This window comes from Adiantum capillus-veneris, chromosome 24, assembly GCF_014529385.1.
Source record: "Adiantum capillus-veneris isolate H3 chromosome 24, ASM1452938v2, whole genome shotgun sequence".
NCBI classification, from domain to species: Eukaryota; Viridiplantae; Streptophyta; class Polypodiopsida; order Polypodiales; family Pteridaceae; genus Adiantum; species Adiantum capillus-veneris.
The window spans coordinates 135,589,713-135,613,900 of NC_140954.1; the positions used below are offsets into that span (position 1 = coordinate 135,589,713).

The 24,188-nt window shown below is 39.5% G+C and overlaps 1 pseudogene; it reads left to right on the forward strand.

Annotated features, from left to right (window-relative positions):
* Positions 1–947: 947 nt before the first annotated feature.
* On the forward strand, positions 948–2,309 carry LOC147427199 (uncharacterized; annotated as a pseudogene).
* Positions 2,310–24,188: the final 21,879 nt, after the last annotated feature.

Genomic DNA, 24,188 nt, shown 5'->3' on the forward strand with positions numbered 1-24,188 from the left:
TCTCTCTGTCTCTTCTCTGCCATCTCTCTCTCTCTCTCTCTCTCTCTCTCTCTTTCTCTCTCTCTCTCTCTCTCTCTCTCTCTCTCTCTCTCTCTCTCTCTTTGGGTGTGTGTGTGTGGGTGTGTGAGTATGTTAATAAAAAGATGAAAAAGGTATAACCTTTCTATCGCTAAAGTGTGGTAGATTGGTTATGCCATTTCCCTCTTCAATAACAGGTCTTGAGTTCAACTCTCGTTGGATAGATCTTTGAGGTCTCTTGGTATAGTTTCCTAACGATGTTAAAATCCTCTTCTTCTTCTTCTCTCTCTCTCTCAGACATGTAGACAGATGCTCGCAATTGTCCTCTCTCTCTCTCTCTCTCTCTCTCTCTCTCTCTCTCTCTCTCGTTTTTGCAAGCTACTGCACTTCACACGATGGATCGCAAAGCACTCGTGCATGTCATTCTTGCAATCATCCCGGCAGTCCTTTCATTTGCGACCAAGCTATTCAAGCTCATAAAATAGAAGATGGCTTCTCGATGAGATTGCCGACCAACAATGCTTTGGATAACGACATCTCGAACAAGCACATCCTCCAAATCATGCTGTTGCTATGGTCGCCTGCTTCGATTCGCAAACGTAGACGCTACGAAGACCTCGGACCATCTTGGTATGTGAAACCACGCTCTACGATACATTTTTGGTGGAATCACTTTGTTTTTCATGCCCAGGCCGATGATGAGAGATGGAGAGAGACGTTCAGAATGGCTTACACGCTCTTCACATCCTTGGTTGCTCTTGTGGGAGATGACATGCGGCAACAACTCATCCTACCACCACAGCTATCTCGCATTCCCGGATGGGCATGGTCAATAGAGAAGAAGGTAGCAATGCCTATTTTGTTGTTAGATTCTGGCAACAGTCAACACCACATTGACAACTCCACGAAGGCACCCTTGCTTGCCATTGACGAAGCTATGTCAACCCATTTTTCTTCCAAGGTTTTGGCCTTGCCTCCAACACCTGCATGAAACCTTGATTCATCATGAGAGCGCTGCACCTCAATTAAGAGCAAAGTGCTTCTAGGGTCCCAATGAAACATCCCAGCTGTACTCTTCGCTTGCGTTACATTCAACGAAACGCGCTAGGCAAGCGGTTTGAAGATGGCCCCTAAATTTTTTGCGCTCGCTGGTCGTTGGACGCAGCTCTTAGCCTACAACCGCAGAGAAGGTGGAGTTTTTCCCGTTATGGAGAAGCAGAGTAGGTACAGGCCATTCGTCAGGCATGTAGTCAAGCACAGGAGGAGGGATCGTTTTGGGTCATCGGCAAGAAGCAGTAGCAGTTCAAGCTGCGACTCCGTTGAACCCACCAATCAGGATGCTGATGATGACGATGGGCTGCCGCTGCCTGCCCACACCCATGATCTCATTCTGGATCGGCTGCCTGTGCGGCCGGTGCGTTTGCAAGGCATGGAATAGCTCCCTGCAGAGTTTTAAGTCGGACGAGATCTGGTTCGTGATGGCTCGCCCCCCCAAGTACGGCCCTCGTAACTGGCGTGTAAGGTCCAAGTATGGCCATCTTGAGTGGCGCTTTAGAGCCTACAGCACCTGCTCCTTACACAAGACGAAGGAGGAAACCTCAGAGCTTGAACAGATGGCTTTCTTCCGGCCTCCCCTTCCCAACCCTGTTCATTCCACGCTCTCTGCCTTACTGGGTGGCCGCAATTGCTCCACGTGGCCCACAGACTCAAGCATATGGACATTGATGCCCCCTTTTTTCACGACCTCTTTCTTTGCTCTGCAGGAGGCCTCGTCTCAGCCATTGTGCGAGGCCCGATGCAGCGGAGTCCTACTCACTGGGTCTGTCAAAGTGCTCCCTCCTCCCTCGCTCTCTATGCAAGGCCCCAATACTTCTGGCCTCTCCATGACCCGCAATGGACAGGATCCAAGCTGCTACTACATTCTCCTCAATACTCGTTTTCTAAGTCCGACTCCTTTCGAGTTCTTTGAGTCCAGGAGCGCACGCTGGAAGGAGGTCAACAACCCCCATCTTTATTTCAAGTCAGGCAAGTCGCTGCGCAATTTTGTATCGACTCATCCTTCCTCTGATCAGCTGAGTGTGGTAGATGCTGGCTGGTATCGTCCATGGACGACCGGGAACATTGCTTGCTTGCTTATCATGTAAGCCTTGATCCATGGACCAGTTTGCTGGTGCCGTTGATTCCCTGTGAGTTTGTGCTTGCTCAAATTAAGTCAATTGTGAAATTCAAAGGGAGACTTCTTCTGGGTGTTCCCTGTGTGGGCCCTGATCATGTTATACTTGGTTTTGGAGTTTGGGAGTTGTAACTAGCTACCTCCACCTGGGTGGAGGTAGCAAGAACTCCTCAGCATCTTACAGGGCCCCCTTCGATCGGAGAAGGTTCATGGCGTTGTAGCCTTTTTGCTGATGGAGGCATCTTCTGAATGACGCTTTGCAACCCGTTTACTTACCGCTCATTTAGGCTGCCCCTTGTGTTTGACATGGCTTGGAATGCTTGGTACTCCTCGCCGCTGGAGAGGACTTCAAGGAAGTTCGGTTGCATCTTTGTGTATCGGCCTAGCTTCAGTGCTTTCGTGTAGGCCTACTGTGATCAAAGTGTAAGCTACATCTCTTGGTCAGACCTTCCTGACAGAGATTCTAGTATACAAACGTGTTTGGCAATTTTCACGATCGTCGCATGCTTTGTGCAATGTATTCAGTGGCATGGTTTGTAACTTTTATCATTGGATTTCGGACTTTTTGTTCCACCAATCGTTTTCTGCAGTTGTTGTAATGGCAGATTGTTGGTGCAATGTAGTCTTACCGATCGTTTTGTTCTTTGTACCAGTCATATGCCTGGATTAGCTTTACTAGAGCAGAAGTCAAAATGTTCAGATGGTATTTTCCCATTCATTATGTCACTGTATGCTTTCATTCGACTATCGTAGGTTTAGGATTCTATTTACTTTCCTGTTGTTGTGCAGGTTAGAAGTTGAGCTACTTAATGGGTTTCTAAGTGTTCATTCAGGCTTCATGCCAGACCTATACATATTGAGGCTTCTGTTAGCTTTTAAGATTTGCTGTAGGAATCTAGTCGTTATGTTGAATGTCCTCAAATTTGCGTTTTCATTTAAGTTTCATCTATTTGCACAAGAGCAAAGAAAAGAGATTAATGTTGTTTTTGGTTTCATGTTCTTTCTTTTCGAGGCTTTTGTGGGGCTTGATTGTGCGTACTACGGAGGTTTCTCACCACCTTTTGTAGTTTTAAAGTTCAGACTTCTTGTAAGCTTGTGAACATTCATGTGGGATTGATATAGATTTATAGACCAAAGAGGGTTGGTGACAACGGACATCCTTGTTTAATCCTTATAGTGCAAGAAATTCCTCTTTCCATGCGTGACTGACACATCACATTCTTATAGATTCGAGAAACCGTAAGCATAAACTCATTTGGGATTTCAATTTCTTTCGTCTTTTTTCATAAATTGTTGTGTGGAATCATATCAAAGATTTTCTTGAAGTCCACAAAACAACAATACAATTGTTTGCCTTTCAATCGACTTTCCTCCATAAAAACAGCAGGATCGACAAGATGATCGATGGTGTTATGATGCTGTTGGTGTCTTTTTGCATGCTTTCCATTCTTTTTAACCCAATCACACAATTTTAGTTCCATTATGCACCAAATAACTTTGCCATAAAAGACTATCCATATAGCCTATTAGTTATTTATATTCTTTACATCCCCTCTTTTATGCAAAGGCTTGTTCCAATTAGTGCACACAAGCGTGAGGCATATTATCTTGAAGTGCAAGGTTGAACATATTACACATGCAATCTTGTGATAAATCACCCGTCCATTGGATCATTTTTGGTTTGATTCCTTGATGATCTCTCACTTTGCAAGTGACAACTTTCCAAGCTTGCCGCACATGTATTCAATACTAAAAAAGAAGGGTCTACATGAAAGTGAACCATAAAATGGCATCTTTTTGGTAGTTTTTTCTCTTATAGTTGCTCGTAATACATGTATGTATCCATAAGACTCAAGCTACCTATACTCTCAACCCACTTCCTCTTCAAGTTTCTCCAAAATCTTTTACACGCGTTTTTTTCTTGTACTTGAAAAGATTGATGCTTGATTTTTCATGTTCTTTTCTTCTTTTGAAGCAATGCTTTGTATGCATACAAATGAGTTTGATAGTCATCTTTATCTATAGTTGCATTTCTGTTGAGCATCTTGACACTCCTTATCAAATCACCTTTTGCATGACCTACCTTTGTTGATACCATGGACATGCTTTATGGCAGAGCATTCTTTCGCACAAGAACAAATCACTTTTTTTGAAAGCTTTCCATTTAGTTTCCAATGGTGCGTCATATTGGAGTTTTGTTATCCATAACTTTTGTTCAACCATTTCAATACACATTTGGACCTTTTAAAATCCATGCAAAGAGATAACTTTTCTTTACTTTGGTTGGATTTTCATACTTAGTTGTTTCTCTATATATAAGGTCAATACATAAATTTCGATGGTATGATAGAGAGAGAGAGAGTCTACTTGCAGGCGCCAAAGCAGAGGATCTTCAGCCACACTCAAGAGAGTTGCAAGTAGTATGTGAGTGGGGACAGAGTATGCATGTAGTGAGTGCGGGAAGAAGAAGACATATAGCATGTGATGGAGTCTACCATGATAAGAATTCTCATCCACTTCTTTTATTATTCTATTAAACAAATAAGTGAATTATGTTAGTGATGGGTTAAGTGAGTGTCCGACTTAGTCGTCGTGAAACCCCAACAAACTCCCACTTGAAGGTCAACGTGGCTCAAGTGACTTATGTATGTATAAACCTCTTATAGTGGAGCATGCATGTGGCTTCACCCTACACCCATCACCTCAATGCAATGTACAAACCGCTATGAGACAAAGGTCTCTTTGTAAAAGCATCTTTAAGGTTATCATCCGTACGAACTTGATTAACTCAATGTATTTGTTAGCCAATATGTATCGTATCACATGATACTTGACCTCTATGTGTTTCGTCTTTGAGTGGTGAAACACGAGGATCTTGGCTAATGTTATAGCATATTGAGTATCACAATGCAGCACTGGACACTGATGAATGCAAAGATCTTCCACTAAATGAGCTATCCATACAACATCCTTTGCTAGCACTAGAAACTGCAATATACTATGCCTCTATGGTGGAAGATGAAGTGCAATCCCAAAGACATGACCTCCACAAAATGATTGCTCTAGCAACAAGAATACACAAATAAATGTGGATTTTTGATTATTTATACAACCCGTATAATTTGCATCCATGTAACCTACTATGGACACATTGCTATTCCCAAAGCATAAACACTTGCTCATTGTACCCTTAAAGTATTTCAAAATGTGCTTCATTGCTTCCCAGTGCTTTTTTTCAGGATGTGCCATAAATCTATTGGGGTGTGTAACAACCGCACCACCAACTAGTGGAAAATCCCTTTACTTTGGAAGCCTATACTTTGACATCATCGATTATGTCATTGGATGCTCTCTCCCTACTCCATAAAAAAAGCCCAAGCTGCGCACTTTGTATCATGCATTTGCCCATCATTTTAGCTATCCACCATTTTCATTTAGTTTATCATTAATCAAATCCATGTTTTGCTATTTTCATTAGTGTCAATCTCTCTCTCTCTCTCTCTCTCTCTCTCTGTCTCTTATCTCTCTCTTATCTGTTGTAATTTACTTACTAATTATGCCATAAATTGTCCACTCTCATTTTTGCCATAACCCAATTTCTCTCTAGCTCTCTCTCTCTCTCTCTCTCTCTCTCTCTCTCTCTCTCTTATCTGTTGTAATTTACTTATTAATTATGCCATAAATGGTCCACTCTCATTTTTGCCATAACCCAATTTCCTTTCAGGTGGTATAAAAGCCGATGGTTCCATACCTAAGCCTATAAATCTCTCTACGATAAACCAAGTGAGTACTCTTGTTGCTCATCTTGGTTGCATGATCAATACCCCTTTGCACTTTATATTAATTAGACTCAACATACTTTTCATCGCTCTTTAGCATTATTCGTGCTATTTAATAAGCCTTTTGGCACTTACACTTAGTTGGTTGCATTTTCATTTAGGATTAATAACATAATAAAGCCTTGTTTCGGATTATGCTAGAGATAGCCCTCTTCCACAGCTCTTGGATGAGCCTCTAATTACCAAAAGTTTGAGGTCGTTAACATGTTCTAATCTCTCACTAGGATTAGGTGTGTTGCAGAGAGTTTGCTTGCTGAGCAAGTGGGAATTCTCCCTATTAGTAGAAAAAGATCCTTTTCTTAAGGATATGTTGCTCGCTTGGATGCTTGGTTGTCCTAACCTCGCCTTTCCTTGTCTCCCATGAGCAAGTGAGAACTTCTGCAGAAACCCATCATCAAGGCTAGCTGGCAGTAGCGATGCAAAACATGACAAAAAGTAATTGGTATCCAACAAAGCTATTTCATGTTTATTAGTAGCACACAATTATTATGGAGGTAGTAAGGTAGTCTAAAGCTACCACAATTGATGCGAGTCACACCTACAATCCTCTAGGCATTCACACATTTCGGCGTTGACAACACTACCACTTGTAAAACACATGCCTATCATAACACGTGTCCTTTGGCCCGGCCATACTATCAATGAGTGCTTATGAGGCGGGGGAAAACCACATACACTTCTCCATCCAGCCCTCCAATATATATGCCCTTGACCTGCTATATATAGATCCCTTAATTGCATGTGAGTCCTAGCCCTTTGTCTGTCATTACTCCCTCCTTAGAGAAGCATTTTCGTCCTCAAAAACAAAAGTGGTGATATCTTCATAATAACACTACTGCTTTCCTTAGTGACACCCCTCATGGGTCCATTTTTTCATCAGATTGATACACGGTTCAGTAGGAGGCTCAATGAAACCAAGAAAAACATCTTAATTTTCCACATTTTTCTCCATTTGCAATTGTTTGTGCAACTGTCTTTTATGTAACACCAATGTAGATTCTTATTTATAACTCACATGAGTACTTTTAATGAGTTACAACAACTAAGAGATATCTAAATGAACAACCAAGTTCCAAACTTTTTGAAGGTGCTAGAATATATAAGAATACCTTTGAGTCCACTTTCCATGAAAGTGATATGCTCACATAAGCTATCAACATAGATTAAGTCCTTGACTTGCTGTCATTTCCCATCAATAGGCAACACCACCATAACTGATGATCGAGGTTGACAATCTATGAAAGGGCTAAACCTTGTCGCAACATGCTTTGCATCATGGTACGTAAACTCCAAACTAGAGAGACAACCTTTCCAATTGGATTGGTTTTTACTAACATATGCTCTTAACATATCCTCTAGCATGATATTAACACTTGGAAACTACATATCCATCTCTGGATGACTACGAATACTCATATTGAGTTGTTTCTCTCCAGCTATTTATAGATAGTCCTCTAGAAATGACTAGTAAACGTGGGTCCCAATTACTCCTAGTATGTCTGACTAAGCTATATAGTCAATACATATTATAAACAACCAACTTGTTCAACTTGATAGATTGAATAGTGAACTAAATAAACTTTACAAAGTTTAGTCAACTTATCTACAAGCACCCATACTAAGACATGACCTTGTATGGTGATTGGCAGATCCACAAGGATTTCCATAAAGATAATGCATCTTTGGTGAAAAATTCTTCATAAGCTATCAATTTCATGAGTTTTCATGCCGCTCCAAAGTAATTTCCAATGCTTATGAACAATGTTATTCTCATAACACGTGGAAGAGGAGGGTAAATAGCTTTGTGAAAAGAACTAAATACTTCCTTCTGCAATCACTTGAAAGATGTGCTAAATGTTTGAACCATAATAGAATGTGAGAAATAAATCACATCTAAGTACAAACAATGAAACATTTTCATTAACAATACATACCCTTACTACATGCATAAAAACCATCCATTAATGTTGTTTAATAGTACTTGTAACCTTAAAAAGTCATACTAGGTATCTGACAATTGCTAGCCATAAAACTGCTCCTGATATGACGTGCTCACAATGGTTGAGTAAATGGATTTAACCAACACCTAGGGACTATGTCATGACACATAATTAGAAAAAATAGATGCATGTGTCAGTACAAGAGACATATTATCTCATGTGGAATATGTCTCATATAGTGATATCAAGAAATATGACACCAATCAAGTACAAGATGAACTTGTGTGTGAAGGCAACTGCAAACACTCAACAACATGAGTGAGAGGAACCCTTAAAAACCTTGCTCCACACTAGCTAAACCAAACTCCATGAATTCCTAGACCATGTTGCACACCATGTGACTAACATGTGCCAAACAAAACCCTACCATGTAGGTCTATAATCGTAGGGTGTAGAAATGTATCTAGGACAGTACGTTTTCAAAATTCTTTGCTCCTACATGACCTTGTTATGTGTTTGAAGAGTGAAATGGGCGAATGCATTCTAGCAAATGCATTTCACTTGAAAAACTGAATCAAAGCATATTTAGAAAGAAAAAGAAACCAAATCATATGCGTACTAGGAGGTGCAAAACATCGTATAGAGATAAAGTACACTTTTTAAACTTGAAAGGTACATTATCAAAAGCCCAACCTCAAAAGGCCCATTATTTCTTTGACCTATTAAACAATGCAGTAGAGATTAGTGAAAATAAACCAATATTTAATTAATAAATTGGGGTGTTGCTTTGGAAATACAAACTCCTTGGTTAGATCCTGCAAAGAAGATAGTCGAGACCAGCATGGGCCACCATACTATCAAGTAGCTTGCTAAGTGAACATAACCCTATCTCTTGGTAGCTGAAAACTTCTTTTTGTGAAATTATAAGTGTGAAGAGGTTAATTGATGACCATCAACACTCATGGAGTGATTTGGAATTAGTTGGTTCATACCCTTGAAAACACCATGCTTATAGCCACAATCAGTGCTATAAACTAAATAGCAGATCCTGTGAAGCTGACTCCTATTCATAATTGGATCAAACTAAGTAGTAGATCCACTCAAGGTGGAATCTTATTCACAACTAGAGATTTAAATAATGATATCTTCCCATGAAAAAAAGAGAAATATCCCCAACACCAACAAGAAGTTAGTCATACTAGATTTTTTGTGGTTTATTAAAATAGGAGATTACGTGCATTGAGACTCTGCTAGCAGATTTAGGCCATCCTATGAAGTAGTTGCTTGATAGCAAGGCCATGTCTACTTACTACCTATGAACATGTGCATATATCTAATGATATAAAGTATCTTCCATTGTAGGCATATGCAATGAATAGAAGCAAATATACCATCCTCAATTGTTATTGATATGGGTAACCCTTGCAATAACGTCAATAAGAGAAACATCAAGAAAGATCAGTGAAGTAAACAAGATCTTACTATTAGAGTTTTGGCATCTCAAGTGAATTTCCCAATGTCATCCCCATTATTTAGTTTGGCTTGTAGGTATTTATTTTACTTATTTGTCAAAGTCTTGGGTAGGGCAAATTACTAAGGTTGCTATATAAGCAACCCCTTGCCTCCATTGTATACACATTCAATTATTCATTGCCAAGGTTGATTGGTTCAAGCGACTCTCTCTCTCTCTCTCTCTCTCTCTCTCTCTCTCTCTCTCTCTCTCTCTCTCTCTCTCTCTCTCTCCCCTTGGTCTCTACGCTTCCGCATCATCGAATTTGACATGGTATGAAAGCTCGCGGTGGAGCTCGGTGCTCCTTGACCTTGGGCGTGCAAGGCTGCCTCAGAGAAGAGACCCCGAAGAAGAAGAGAACCGTGGACCCCTGTCACCATAAATTCTCACCCCACATTCTGCCCATAGCGTTCTAGAATGTTGGGTGTTACTGGCCCTGCCGGTGCCATTCTCCCCCCTCAAGCTCGGAGTTCCCTTTGTACTTTTAATGCGAGCATTCTAAAACGCTGAGTAAAAGGTGGCAATGGTGATTGTCGACGACCATGTCCCCTGCTAGAGCATTCCAAAATGTTATGCCTTCCCCTTGTGACAACGTTTGAAAACTCTGTCTACCACTCTCCCCTTGACGAAAATAACCCACCCTCCCCTCCTCTCCCCTATGTTTTGAAAAGCCGTGATCTTCAAGGTGAGCACTCCTTGGGTTGCAGTGAGGGAGCCGCTTGGCATTGACTTGGTGGTGTGTGCGTGATGGATTGTGGAGCGACTTCAGCCTCATCTTCAGAGTGGATAGAGAGAAGTGTAGAAGAGTGTGGAACGGCTTGGTAGTGGCAAGGAGACTGGATCTTGAGAGAGGTTATGGAATGTCTTGGGAGTACTAGAGGAATGTCTTGGGGATTTTGTGCAGCTCAGATGGAACTCTTAGCCCTTGTTATGCACACTATATTGTGGAGCTTTGGATTTGTTTGAGGCCTACCATAGGGCAAACGTGCGAAGCGGCTATTGGCGACATAGTTTTGGATTTTAGAGAGGGATAGTAGATTGTGTGGAGACCATTGCTTGTGGAGTTCCCTTTGTGGTGGAATTGGATTGTGTTAACCCTCACGGACACCCTATCATCGACGGACGCCTTATTATTTATTTGATTGAGTCATGGACCGGGCTTGTTGGTCCGATAGGTGTGTAGGTGATTTCCGATGAGAGGTGCACCACTTATCTTATTTTTACAGTATTTTTGCAACGATCGGCCACTATGGGCACCCATGTGTGAATGGGTCAGACTCTTATAGAAGGTCCATTTGACCTAAAAATCCTCATTCTTTGAGGTGCAAGCTAAGATGTGCTCTTGATCTAACTTTGTCTCCTCCTCCTTCTTGTGTTTACGTGTGTGTGTGTGTATGCTAGAGAGAGAGAGAGAGAGAGAGAGAGAGAGAGAGAGAGAGAGAGAGAGAGAGAGAGAGCATTGGGGTAGAATCGGTGGTGGCTCCTTCTTCTTTGCGGCACATGATCCTTCTCAAGGGAAGCATTGAGTGCTGAGATACATGCCATTGCCCCTCTGAGCTTGCTAGAACTGTCTAGTTGTGTGCTTGCAACCATTCATGGCTCACACATGGTGTTTTGGCAAGTTCCTAGCCTTTGACGTGCGACATAATGCATATTTTTGGTGCCGCTGCCGGGGACTGCCTTGCACTAAGCTTGAGGAGCACTTGGTGCTACCTCTTGAAGCTATTCACTTCTGTCATTGTGCTGGTTTTGCCTGAGTTTGTGTAGATCTGTTAGTGGTTGTAAGGTCCAGGTTTAATAGGATTTCTTAGCTCTATTAAGTGTTGTAGTGTACATGTTTTTTTAGATTTGTAATGTGCAGGTGTTAGCAGATTTGTTAGTTAGTGTAAATATGTAATGTGCAGTAGACATTGAGTAGATTTGAGTACTCTATGAGTGAGCAATTTTACTGTGTTAGGAAGTGTAGACAGTGTATAGTAGTTAGTGTAGACATTGTGCAGTTTTGATCAAGTTGTGTGCTAGAGGACGATCACATAGAGAGTGTGCTATATAAAGACTAGGACCTCAAGTGAAGGGAGGGCATGTGGGACAAGTTCCTGAAGTCCTCCATCATCCTCTTCACACTCACCCTTTGGACTTACTAATTTTAACCTTCTCCCCAACTAGGAAAATACCATTTTTAGGATTCCAAGGCCTGTAAGTAACCGAATTGGGGGCTGTAAAATATGGCACGTCCCTCTAACCAAGACACTTGTTTTGAGCTATCACACACCATATTCCGTGGCTTGGTTAGAAAAAAGGACAAAAAATAACAAAAAAATTTGGGTTGCAAATGCCCAAAAAACTAGGTGAGCGGCTTTCACGGGCACTCACCAATGCTTCTAGAGTGTTGAGGTCACACGCACGTACGCTCTAGTTGTGTGCTGGAGGATGATCACATAGAGAGTGTCTCCGTTTACGTGGGCATTCATTATTCCTCCACCTTAGGCTCTAGGTCCTGAGCGAGAACCCAAGGTAGTACCACTGAGGACCCACATATTGCGTCTAGTGACTCTTTCTTTGACTACGACATCATGGTGTTAGGTTTAATGGCCATGTGGGTGATCGCCCATCACTAACTACTACTAACCCTAAGTGTACAACTATACACTTGTGTGAGCCACTAAGACTAAGTAGAGTGTGTATTGTGCATAAGTGCATAAAATAGAGAAGAAAGAAAGGGGGCACATAGTGCGTGTTGGCTCTCCCCCTCCAACCTGTGTGTGTGGCTATGGTTGAGTGTTCCTCTTCCTCTTCCACTATGCTCCCGGCTCCTCTCCTTCATCTGGTATCAGAGTGATTTCATTCCCAAAATCGCTTCCGTACGTGCGCACTTTCAAGAGTGCAAACATGTTTCCGATTTTGGCATCGGTAAATTCGACATTTTGAGAGTGTTTCCAATAGGCGTCCTGAGGTTTTACCCCCCTTTTGGAGCCATTCGTGCCATCAAAAACCTCCTTCAAGCTATAGTTTAAGAGCTACATTTTCAACTCTCTTTTGGTAGTTTGTGCTACAGAGTTTCCATAGACATTACATGTACCATTGTTATAGTCTCTTCCATCTATGAGAGCCCACGGCTCATTCTGGAGTGTGTAGCCTCTTTTGGAGTGCCCTCATATACACACATAGAGTGGGAGTTTGACGGCATTGTCTTCTTTGACTACAGGTACATATACAAATACAGATACAGGTATAGGTACATGTACAGGTACAGGTACAGGTACATAGAGAGGCTTGGTTAGCTTCCTTTGTGCTTCTCGGCCTCAAATTTGGCTTCGGCTACGGCATCGGCATCAACTCACAGGCTACAGATTTCAGTGCTTGCGATATTCTGGTTCTAGTGGGAGTAGTTTTTAATGCGTACATGCATATGTTGACACTTTTGACAGTGTTCCCCGTAGGGATATTTCTTTGCATGCACATGATTTTGGTGCTTGTTTGAGCATCGTGACATACTTGTACGTCTTTGTGGATACTGCCATTGTACGCTTTTGTGGAGCCATCTTTTGTCTAGTACGCAGTCCCGATCATTTCTGAGACTTGGTCCGGATGATAGCCATTTTTGAAACTTGGCTATACATTTTGATGCATAAACTACATTGTTGAGGGTCGATAGGATGAGGTTTTCATTAAGTTGGGGTATTCTCAAATGTGGAGATACCTTCGATGATACAGGTAGCTGGAGCATCCCTTACGAGGCCTCACCATAGGACATGTATAGAGTGGTATAGGTGCTTTTGACGCCGAGTTGGTAGTCTAACGGTCAGTTTGGCAGTTTATGCAGCTCAGTTGGTCTCTATATAGTGTGCTTTTGAGAGGCATTTCCCTCTTTTATGCTTTACGAGTGACATACTTGGTCATTTTATCTCGTATTTTGGTTGACATAGTCCCAAATACAAAAGAGACTCTGCCAAAATTTTCCCAAAATCTTTTGGTAGTTTGTCACCATGTCTACTAGCAAAGATCGTGACATTTATGACATAAAGAAGTTTGATGGAACTAATTTTCAGCTGTGGAAGAACCAAGTGCATGTTGTGCTTGTCCAAAAGAAGCAAAAGTTGCCTATTGCCTATGCGGCTAGAACTAAAGATATGCACATGACTCAGTTTCAGTGGGAGGAGCTTCATGAGCTATGCATGTCTATGATTAGACTGCATCTTGGTGAGTCGGTGTACTTTTCAGTGCTAGAATGCGAGACTGCTCATGATTTATGGAAAAAATATGCAACACTTACGAAAAGAATGCGGCTAGCAATAAGGTTTTCATGATGCAAAAACTTTTCAACCTTCGTATGAAGGAGTCAGCTAATGTTGCTAGCCATATCAATGATTTTGATTCTCTTTTTGCCAAAGTTCGTGCATAGCGCATGAACATTGATGATGAGATAAAAGCAATCTTTTTTCTTTGTTCGTTGACACCCTCTTGGGATATCCTTTGCACAACTGTTAGTAACTCTGATCCTAATGGTACGCTAAAGTAAGATGATGTTACTAGTGTACTTTTGTCAGAGAAGATGCGTCGGAAGATGATGACTAGCTCACATTATGGCGAACCTCATTATGTGCAAAGGGATGATGAGCAACGTAAGGGCCGTTCTTCGGAATGTGAGTCCAAAAAAGAGAGAAATAGAGATGCATCAAAGGATAGATCAAAGTCTTGTGGTTGCTGCAATGTTCAATGCCATTATTGTGATAAGTTTGGTCACATAAAGAAGGATTGTTATGCTTGGAAGCGTGACAAAGAGAAGGGCAAAGGTAAAGGCAAAGATCATGATGATAAAAAGGATAAACTAAAGAGTTCGGTTAAGATTGAAGAATTGAACATAGTTCAGGATGACAGTGATGCGCAAGACATTAATATGTTGATTGAAAATAATGATGTCTTTTACGATGCACATGAAAATCTATCTTTGCAAAATTCTATGCTAGCTGAACTCCTTGTTAGTGGTGAAGTATTCCATACATGGATTCTTGATTTGGATTCTTCGTTGCATGTCACACCTTATAGGCATTGGTTTGCTACATACGAGGAAACCATTGGCTCTGTTACACTTGGTGACAATTACTCTTGTGATATTGTTGGCGTAGGTGATATTGCCATGGTTATGGCAAATGGGGTGAAGTTTGCCATCCATAATGTGTGTCATGTTCCAGCCTTGACATGCAATTTGATTTTGGTTGGACGTCTTGATGAATTGGGTTACAAAGTCACTTTTCATCAGCAATCTTGGTGTGTTGCAAAGGGTCATCTTATTATAGCCCATGGTTCTATAGTTGGTTCACTTTATCCTCTTAGTGTATTTGATAAAAACAATGTTCTTTCTGTAACCGAGCTGCCAACTGTTGCTTTGTGTCATAGCCGGTTAGAACATATGTCAAAGAAGGGAATGGAGACACTCTCTCATTTGGGCTACTTACCATCTTTTTCATTTTCTGATTTTCTCTTTTGTGAGCATTGTCAATATGGAAAGCAAACACAGACACATCGTACACATTCTTTTGACAAAGAAAGAAAACCCTTAGAGCTGTGCATAGTGATTTATGTGGCCCTATGCCTTCTAAATCCAATGGTGGTGCGTCCTATTATGTTACATTCATTGACGATGCAACATGGCATGTTTGGGTTTACGCCATGAGTTCTAAAGATGAGACCTTTTATTGCTTCAAGAAGTTCTTATCTAGTGTTGAAACTCTGTCTGAACATAATTTGAAAGATTTGTGCTCAGTCAATGGTGGAGAATATGTCTCCAAAGAGTTTATAGATTTCTGTTCAAGTAGGGGATTTAAGCATGAGTTTACAACTCCTTATATCCCTGCACAAAATGGTGTTGCGGAACAAATGAATATAACCATCCAAGAGCGGATTATGTCTATGCTATCACATGCTAATTTATCGCAAGCGTTTTGGGATGAAACATTCTACACAACCATGTACTTGATCAATAGACCACCACATACTTCATTACAGTTTTGTGTACCTTTGGAGTTATGACCAGGACATAAATTGTCATACAAAAAACTCCGTGCATTTGGTTGTGAAGCTTATGCACATGTACGCAAGGAGTTGCGTGCTAAGCTAGATCCTAAGTCTAGGAAATGCATCTTCATCGGCTATGGTATAGATGGTCAATTTGGCTATCATTTATGGGATCCAAAAAGTAGATCAGAGATCCGTAGCAGTGATGTTGTCTTTAATGAGACTAATATGCATAGACAGCCAGTGAAAGAGGTTGAATTCCGGAAAGTGATGTTTTCCAATGTATCACCTCCTGTCCAAACAGCTCCTGAACCCATTACTACATAGGCTAGTACGAGTTCTGATCAGCCACGGAGATCTCAAAGAGTCTCACATCCGCCAGAACGTTTTGTTCTAGGAGTGGATTTTGTTTTGCTGACAGATAGTGGTGAGCCTTCTTGCTACAAAGAGGTTAAGGTTCAATGGGAACATGCTATGAGTTGTCCAGTATTGCAAAGAACAAAACATGGGAACTTGTTCCATTGCCAAAAGGTAGGAAATCATTGCCTTGTAAATGGGTTTACAAGAAGAAGATTGACAATTACAAAGCTTGTTTAGTGGTCGAAGGTTTCAAGCAAGAATATGGTTTCTAGGAAATCTTTTCTCCAGTGGTCAAGATGACCACACTGATCATGTCGCTTGCTTTGGTTGTCACTGAGGATATACAGCTTGATCAAATGGATGTCATTGCAGATTTCTTACATGGTGATCTTGAGGAAGAGATTTATATGCAGCAACCTGAAGGGTTTGTGCTAAAGGGCAAAAAACATTTGGTCTGTAAGCTTCTGAAAAGTCTCTATGGCTTGAAGCAATCATCGAGACAATGGTATGAAAAGTTTGATACCTGTCTCGGTCAGGTGGGTTGTGTAAGCCGAGTGGTGCCCCATAGTGTGTGTGTGTATTATCCCAAGAGTGTGTGTCAGGTGATTATAGAGGTGTTGTGTGTGTTTTCATCCCGTTCACCCACGCGATGGGGGAGCTCTGCCTCCCCCATTTTTTCTTGCGTTTTGAAGGAGCATATTGAGCGATTATATATACACATGATTTGGATAATATTCCAAAATTTGAATCAATTATGTAGTATCTTGTGGATCATATTCGTTAATCCGTTGATGATAATCCAAAAATGGCAAAAAAGGGGGACAGAGCCCCCCCCCCCCCCCTTTATTTTTTCCATTTTTGGATTATCATCAATGGATTCATGAGAATTTCAATTGACATTGCTGCCGTTAGCGTCATACAGAACATCCAACACCACTACTATTGTCAATGGAAAACAACAAATTGTGAGAAAAAGGGGCGGCCGAGCCCGCGGGAGGATGATGGGGGAGCTCTACCCCCCCTTTTTTTTGTGATTTATTGTTTGCCGTTGATAGTAGTAGTGGTAAACAACGGCAATAGAGAGAGAGAGAGAGAGAGAGAGAGAGAGAGAGAGAGAGAGAGAGAGAGAGAGAGAGAGAGAGAGAGAGAGAGAGAGAGAGAGGTTTCGAACTCGAGAAGACAAACTTTTTTTCTGCCAAAGTTGTAAAGTATAAACCATTACTACTGATATTCACATTACAAGCGGTTAAAGTCCGACTGACTATAGCCAAATTATAATTACTATATTAAATTATATAAATTATATACTGCATAATGTAAACGATAAACATTATATAACATACCATATATAATATATTATGTACGATTTGAGTATTTTATAGTATAAGTATAATATGCATGATTAATATTATAACTATATAGTATATAGTATAAGCATAGTAGAACTATAAATACAAGTATAGTATATATTATAAGTACAAGTATTATAAATATATAGTATATAGTATAATTTATAGTATATATACGTATAGTACAACTATATGTATTTAAGAGTATAAGTATAATATGCATAGTATATATTATAACTATATAATATAAGTATAGTATAACTATAAATACAAGTATGCATTATATAAGTACAATATAGCTATATACTATTCATATTGTATGTGTAGTATATAATATAACTATATAATATATATACGTATAACTATAAATTTAACTCCCGGGGCGTCCACTAGAAAATATGTAAGATAGCACGTGCGAACAAAATAAAGGATTTATAATTAGGTACATGTATAGAAAAATGTACTTACATAAAGGGTTTTTTAATTGAGAAAGTGAAAATTTTCATATATAAGGGCTAGTTTTTTTTACAAAAATGCATACATAAGGGATACATATAATACTTGAAAATTACACAGATAAGGGACTATTTAAATATCTCTTTGTTCGCACGTGGTATATGCAAATCTTACATAGTGGACTCCCTAAGCTATAATTATAAGTATAATATAACTATAAGTCTATATATATTATATACATACTATTATATTATATAAGTATATATAAGTATATATTGTTGGGGTAAAGCCCCATGTGGCCGATTCGGCTAGGTGCCCGTCCACTATACTTATTCATTATGTACATAATAGAATAAGGCGGATCACATGTCATAAGTGAGTTTTAGCCCGTACAAACACAAGGTCTCCTCTTCTCCTTCTCTCTTCTCCATTGCTGCACACACTCGAGTACACATGATCTCTCTTGTGCATTTCAACTGGTATCAGAGCTCATGGCGAATGCGGAGAACACGACAACAATGCGGTGGAGATTGCGCAGTGAAGCTGCAAAATTTTCAGCATTGATTTGTAGCACAATTTTGACTGAGTAAAAAGTCAATTTTTAGCTTGATTCCTACACAACTTAACAAAAACGTCGTGGTCTACAACTTCCCAGTTGAAAGTTTTTCCAAATTTAGTGCTGATTTTGTTGTACGTTTGGCAGATTGCCTGAACGTCTAGGGTACACAGTTGCAGATTTTTACAAATCTGTTTTGACCTATAAAAATAGGTCCATTTCCTCTATTTCCAATCATATTTGCGTGGTCTACAACTTTGCAGAAGGAAGTTTTTGCAAATTCTGAATGGTTTAAAAGATATGGGTTGCTGACTGGCTGCAGGATGTTTGGAAAGTTGAAGATTATGTATGCCTATTGTGGTAAATTACTACATTCAAAGAGATCTAATTGAGCTTTGTCATTCTCTTGTTTTGTGCATTGATGTTTTTCTCTCAGTGAAGAGAGTGTGGGTTGAGAGTTTCAACAAATTTATGTGCATAAGTTGAGAACACTTTGTGGATGTATGCATTCTTGTGGACTCTCTCAATTTGAGAGTGGATTCATCAGAGGTTATGTACATTGACTTGTGCGATTGAGCAGATTTCAAGAGTGTGGTGCACGATTTTGAAGTGAGTTTTGTAAGATTTTTTAGCATGATTGTGAGCTGAATTTTCAGCTGATTTGGATACTCATTTGATACACATTTCATATATTCTTGATGCTCGTTTATATTGCCATGTGGATGCACATGATGTGTGCTTTTCGGCGGATAATATTCTTCGTCTTGCAATGGCATATGTGGGCTGATTTTCAGTTGTTTTGAGCATCAATTTGTGCCATATTTTGGTTGGTTTGCATCCAAGTTTATGCTAGTGTATGCCTCGCTTGTAGAGTGCGGTTGATGCACTTTGTGTTTCAGATTACAGGATTGTTTTCCAAGTTTAGGGAGTTGAGACTTTGAGGCAGCTCATGTATGCTTGAGTGAGGATTTTGTGCATGATTTTCTCATGGTTTTGAGCATGTTTATGGCATGTATGGTTATTACAGTTAGATAGCCAAATACTACCTCAACTCTGTCGGATTTTTCTTACGAGTTTATTTGTTTATATGCATGGTTTGCAATCATGTTTTGATTGCATTCAACACTTAGTGGTTGGTTTGCCATAGTATTTTGGCATTGCATTGTGAGAGTGTTTGCTCACTAGATTACGTCACTTGACATATTTGTGGTAATCTCCTTGGAGGGAGATTGTTGATGATAGTTTTATCGATTATCATATAGTGCTCTTGGATTAGAGCGGGTTTTTTTGGCATCATCTGAGCGGTTTTTCTCACTTGTTCGCTACATTGATTACCATATTTCCTGACACTTCTCTTAGACACCTTATGACAACTTTTGTTGTATTTTGACAGTACTTGGTGTATGAGTTAGCTAGGCTTTGGCTATTGTCAGTTGATCAATTTGTGCTTGGACTTGTCACAAGTTATCGCCATGGATTTGGCATGTACATCATTGTCAGGGTTTGTGCTTTTCCATACCAAGTTTGATGGTTCAAACTTTGAGCATTGGAAAGCAGGTATGCATGATTCACTGACTGAGTTGGGCCAAGTGTTTCCACTCAGGGCATGGATGCTAGGCCAGAGTCTATGATTGATGATGACTGGGAGGACTTGGATGAGCTTGCACATTCGATGATCATGTTACACCTTGGTGAGTTTATCTATCACATTGGTTTGGATGCATGCACAGCTAGATAGTTATGGAAAAGATTGTGCAATGCTTTTGGCACAAATGAGTCTAGAGAGATGCCTACAGTCAAAGCACGATCTTGCAGACATAGAGATGTTGTGTGCTGGCATTGTGGTCATACAGGGCATGTACGTAGGCATTGTTTTCGACGGATGAGACAACACATGAGGGATGCTATCACTTTGGATGTCATGGGAGCAAATATAGCGTATGTGGCTACGCATGACGGAGATGTCACCTTTGCTTCCATGTTTACACTTGACTTTCTTATGTCGGTTTTTGATGGCACATTACCTTCACATTGGATATTAGATGTGAATATTAGATTTCATGTCATGCTGAGTCATGAGTGGTTTAGCACATATGCTAGTGGTATGCTTGGATGTGTGTGTCTCGTTGATGGTTCAGTGCATGACATAGTTGGTACAGGAGATGTCAGACTATTGTTGCCGAGTGTTGCATCATACATGTTGCAAGATATACGCTATGTTCCAGGTTTGACACAAAGCTTGATCTCTATGATTCAGCTATGAGACAGTGGATGCCAGGTAGTGCTGGACGAGCACAGTTTTAGATTTCATCATAGACAACTAGTCATAGCGAGAGGTGCTAGTGTTGGCACGATTCATGCAATTCGAGTATGTCATGTGCGAAATGGCACAGTCTTCGTGAGTACGCAACCATGCAGAGAGACGAGGAATGTGTCCTTTGTAGATAGACTGCATGATGCTCTAGTTTATGAGCATGTTGAGCCATTTGTGCAGCAGGGCATGTCATTCATGGATACGATGACGGATATGGATGGCTTGAGTGCTGAGGATTCAGCCGTGATTCAGTCATTCATGGATATGCTTAGACTAAAGGCTGATGTGTGTGAATTAGAGCTAGGCATTGCTCTTGCCACATAGGGTTCATAATAGACAGATGCTTTTGGTGTGCATGTGACATGCAATGGACACAAGGATGGATTCCAAGGATCAAAGTTCGGGTGTCAAGTTGATTGCCATGAGTGAAATTATGAGCCATATTTGACTGAGATGGTTAGATTGGCAGAGATTTCTAGGGTTGCATCAGCACTCGGGGTTGCATCAGCACTCGAGAGTCTCATGTACGAGATACTGATATCCACACCCAAGATTGTATTTGCAGTAGGTGCATTTGCAGTGGGAGTAGTCGGTCATGCAGTGACTAACGTTGGCCTTGAGCATAGGGGCACTTTGCAGCATATGGTGAGATACCTGGAGGATGTGTCCGGCGTTGGTGAGGAGTATGGTATTGATCTCTCTATACTTTTTCTATGATTAGATCTAGATGCACAAAAATTCAGTGAGCCAATGGGCATTGGATGAGGTCACACTTGTGATGGCGTTGTATAGGTTTTGTACGATTTTCTTTTCTCTCTCACGACCACATTGGTCTTTACATGGGAGGTTGTTGGGGTAAAGCTCCATGTGACCGGTTAGGCCAGGTGCCCATCCACTATATTTGTTCATTATGTACATAATAGAATAAAGGGGCTCACATGTAGTGAGTGACCCCTGCAAACACAAGGTCTCCTCTTCTCCTTCTCTCTTCTCCATTGTTGCACACACTCACACACACTCTCGCTTGCGCACTTCGTATATTATAATTATAAGTATAAGTATAACTCTATATATATTATATACTACATACTCTATATTATATACATATTATCATATTATATAAGTATATAATATGACTATATACCATATATACATATAAATATAATTATGACTATAATTATAAGTATAACATGCATAGTATATATTATAGCTATATAATATAAGTATAGTATAACTATAACAAAAAATATATATTATACCAATATACTATAATTATATACTAAACGTACAGTATGTATAATATATAATATAGCTATATAATATTAGTAAAGTATAACTATATAGTATATATATGTATAGTATACTATATAATATAAGTATATACTATATGAATATATAATATAATATAATATATATATATATATATATTGTAATATAACTCTATACACTATATATTATAAGTATATAATATATATTATAGTATAACTATATAGTACATAACTATAACTATGAGTACATGATATATAAGTATAGTATGTGTAGTATATAATATAAGTATAGTATATATAGTATACCAATTGTATAATTATAGTATGTATAGTATATAATACAATATAAAACTATACTCTATACTCTCTCTGTATACTATACTTATATTATATTATATAATATTCATACTATATCTATATTATATTATATACTATACATACTATACTTATATATTATGTACTCATAGTTATAGTTATATTATAATATATATTATATACTTATACTATATGTATATAGTGAATAGATTTATATTACTATATATATATATATACATATTTATATATACATATATATTTATTTATTTGTGTTATATACCATGTTCATTTTTTTATATGCACATATTTTGGGAGATTTTGAAAGCTCGGTAAGTTAACAAATGGATTTGACAAAATGTTGATCTGAATGTATGTTAATGATTATGAATGTACATATCTTTAACAGTAAATATTTCAAATCTATTTAGAACAATTTTCAATAAATACATTAACTTTTTGCAGCTGCATGCTTTTACACTTTCTTTGTGCCTTATACACATTCTCTGCCTTCTCTTTTTGTCATTTTCTTTCCCTCAAGTATTCTTCCTCCCTGTCTGTCTCAAACATGACAGATACAACTATGCTTTGATAGGCGATTAATGGTGCTCATGTGGATTACAGAGTCTCATTACAAAATGAAATCTTATACTTAGTGAGTATTATCTTCAAAGTCTATTGCCTCCTTCTATTAAGTTTGAAGGCTTGCAAGCAGTCGTTTAGATCGGGAGATTTGTGTCTAGATCAATGGGTTTCCAAGATGGGATCATGAAGATCAAAAGAATTACTTTATTGACCATACTTTGTTCACAGCTTACCAATTCTACATTTGGATGACAATGTTTATGTGGTTGACAGTTTAGAAGCAAGTGAAGAAGTCGACGATGATTCTATGTATGTAACAAAAGTTCTACTCGATCACATTTGAATGTTGATATTGATATGTAGTTTTTTTGAAGACAGTGGAATTATCCAGGTCACCAGAACCCTTTCTAGACACACAAGATTGGGTTGAGTAAACAAGGCAGGTGTATTCAAAGGATACATCCATCATTTCATGGATGAAAGACAAAGGTAAATCGTGCAGGCTGCCCAAACTTTATAGACTTTTGGACCTCCCAAAAAGGTTGATGGGCTCCCAAAGTTTTATAATGGCAATGTTTGTTTCAAGCTTTCCTCCAATTCACCACAATAAAAGGATGCTCGGTATGGAGCAGAAGTACGACGATCACCTTTGGTCTCGTCCAGCATCGACCAACATGTTGGTATCATCCAACATTGACTAACATGTTGGTCTCGTCCAGCATCAACCAACATGGCAATAGATTGCACTGTGCATTTGAGTTATTGTCCTAGAAGTCTTCAATGTTGTAGAGTGACATGCCCTTTTTACCTTGGTGAAAGGAGATACAATGATGTCTTCTTTCATGGACATCTAGATAGACAAATCAGCATGGGCTATCCTGCTAGTGAAGGTAAATCTAAAATAACCTGTCACTATTACAAAAAATCGTCACTTGTTCAAATATTTGCAAGTGTATGATCTATTATGTGATGCGAAAGGAAACAACAATAACACGTTTGGCGATCCATCTGAGAGTGCATGACCACAATGTTCAGCCAGGTACTAGAAGGGCAACTCTTAAAAAGGTGTGCAATCTTGTTAAGACTTTTTTAAAGATTGATAAGGGGGATCCTAAAAAAGTAGAGATGTTAGTTGCTAGTCAAATGCTATTCCAATCTTTGACTAAAGGAGATGATTTAGAAGCCACTGATGTAGAGCTTAGCCATTTTCTTGAGTAAATGATGCCACTTGTTCAGAATAGTGGACTTAAAAGTATTGTATCAAACGAGAAAGCTAAACAGGGTTAGGTTTTTGGTGATGGATATGACAATATACTATTGCTACAAAAACGGTGTGTTTTTCCATTCTTTCATGGAAGTCGTTTTCTAGGCCAGGGTGGACCTAACGATAAATGTTACATATTCAAAATGTTCACAAAAGGAACCTGTGCGCGTATGTCGCACGTGTCAATGCAAGGAACTTGCCGATACACCTTGTGCGAGCCACAAATGGC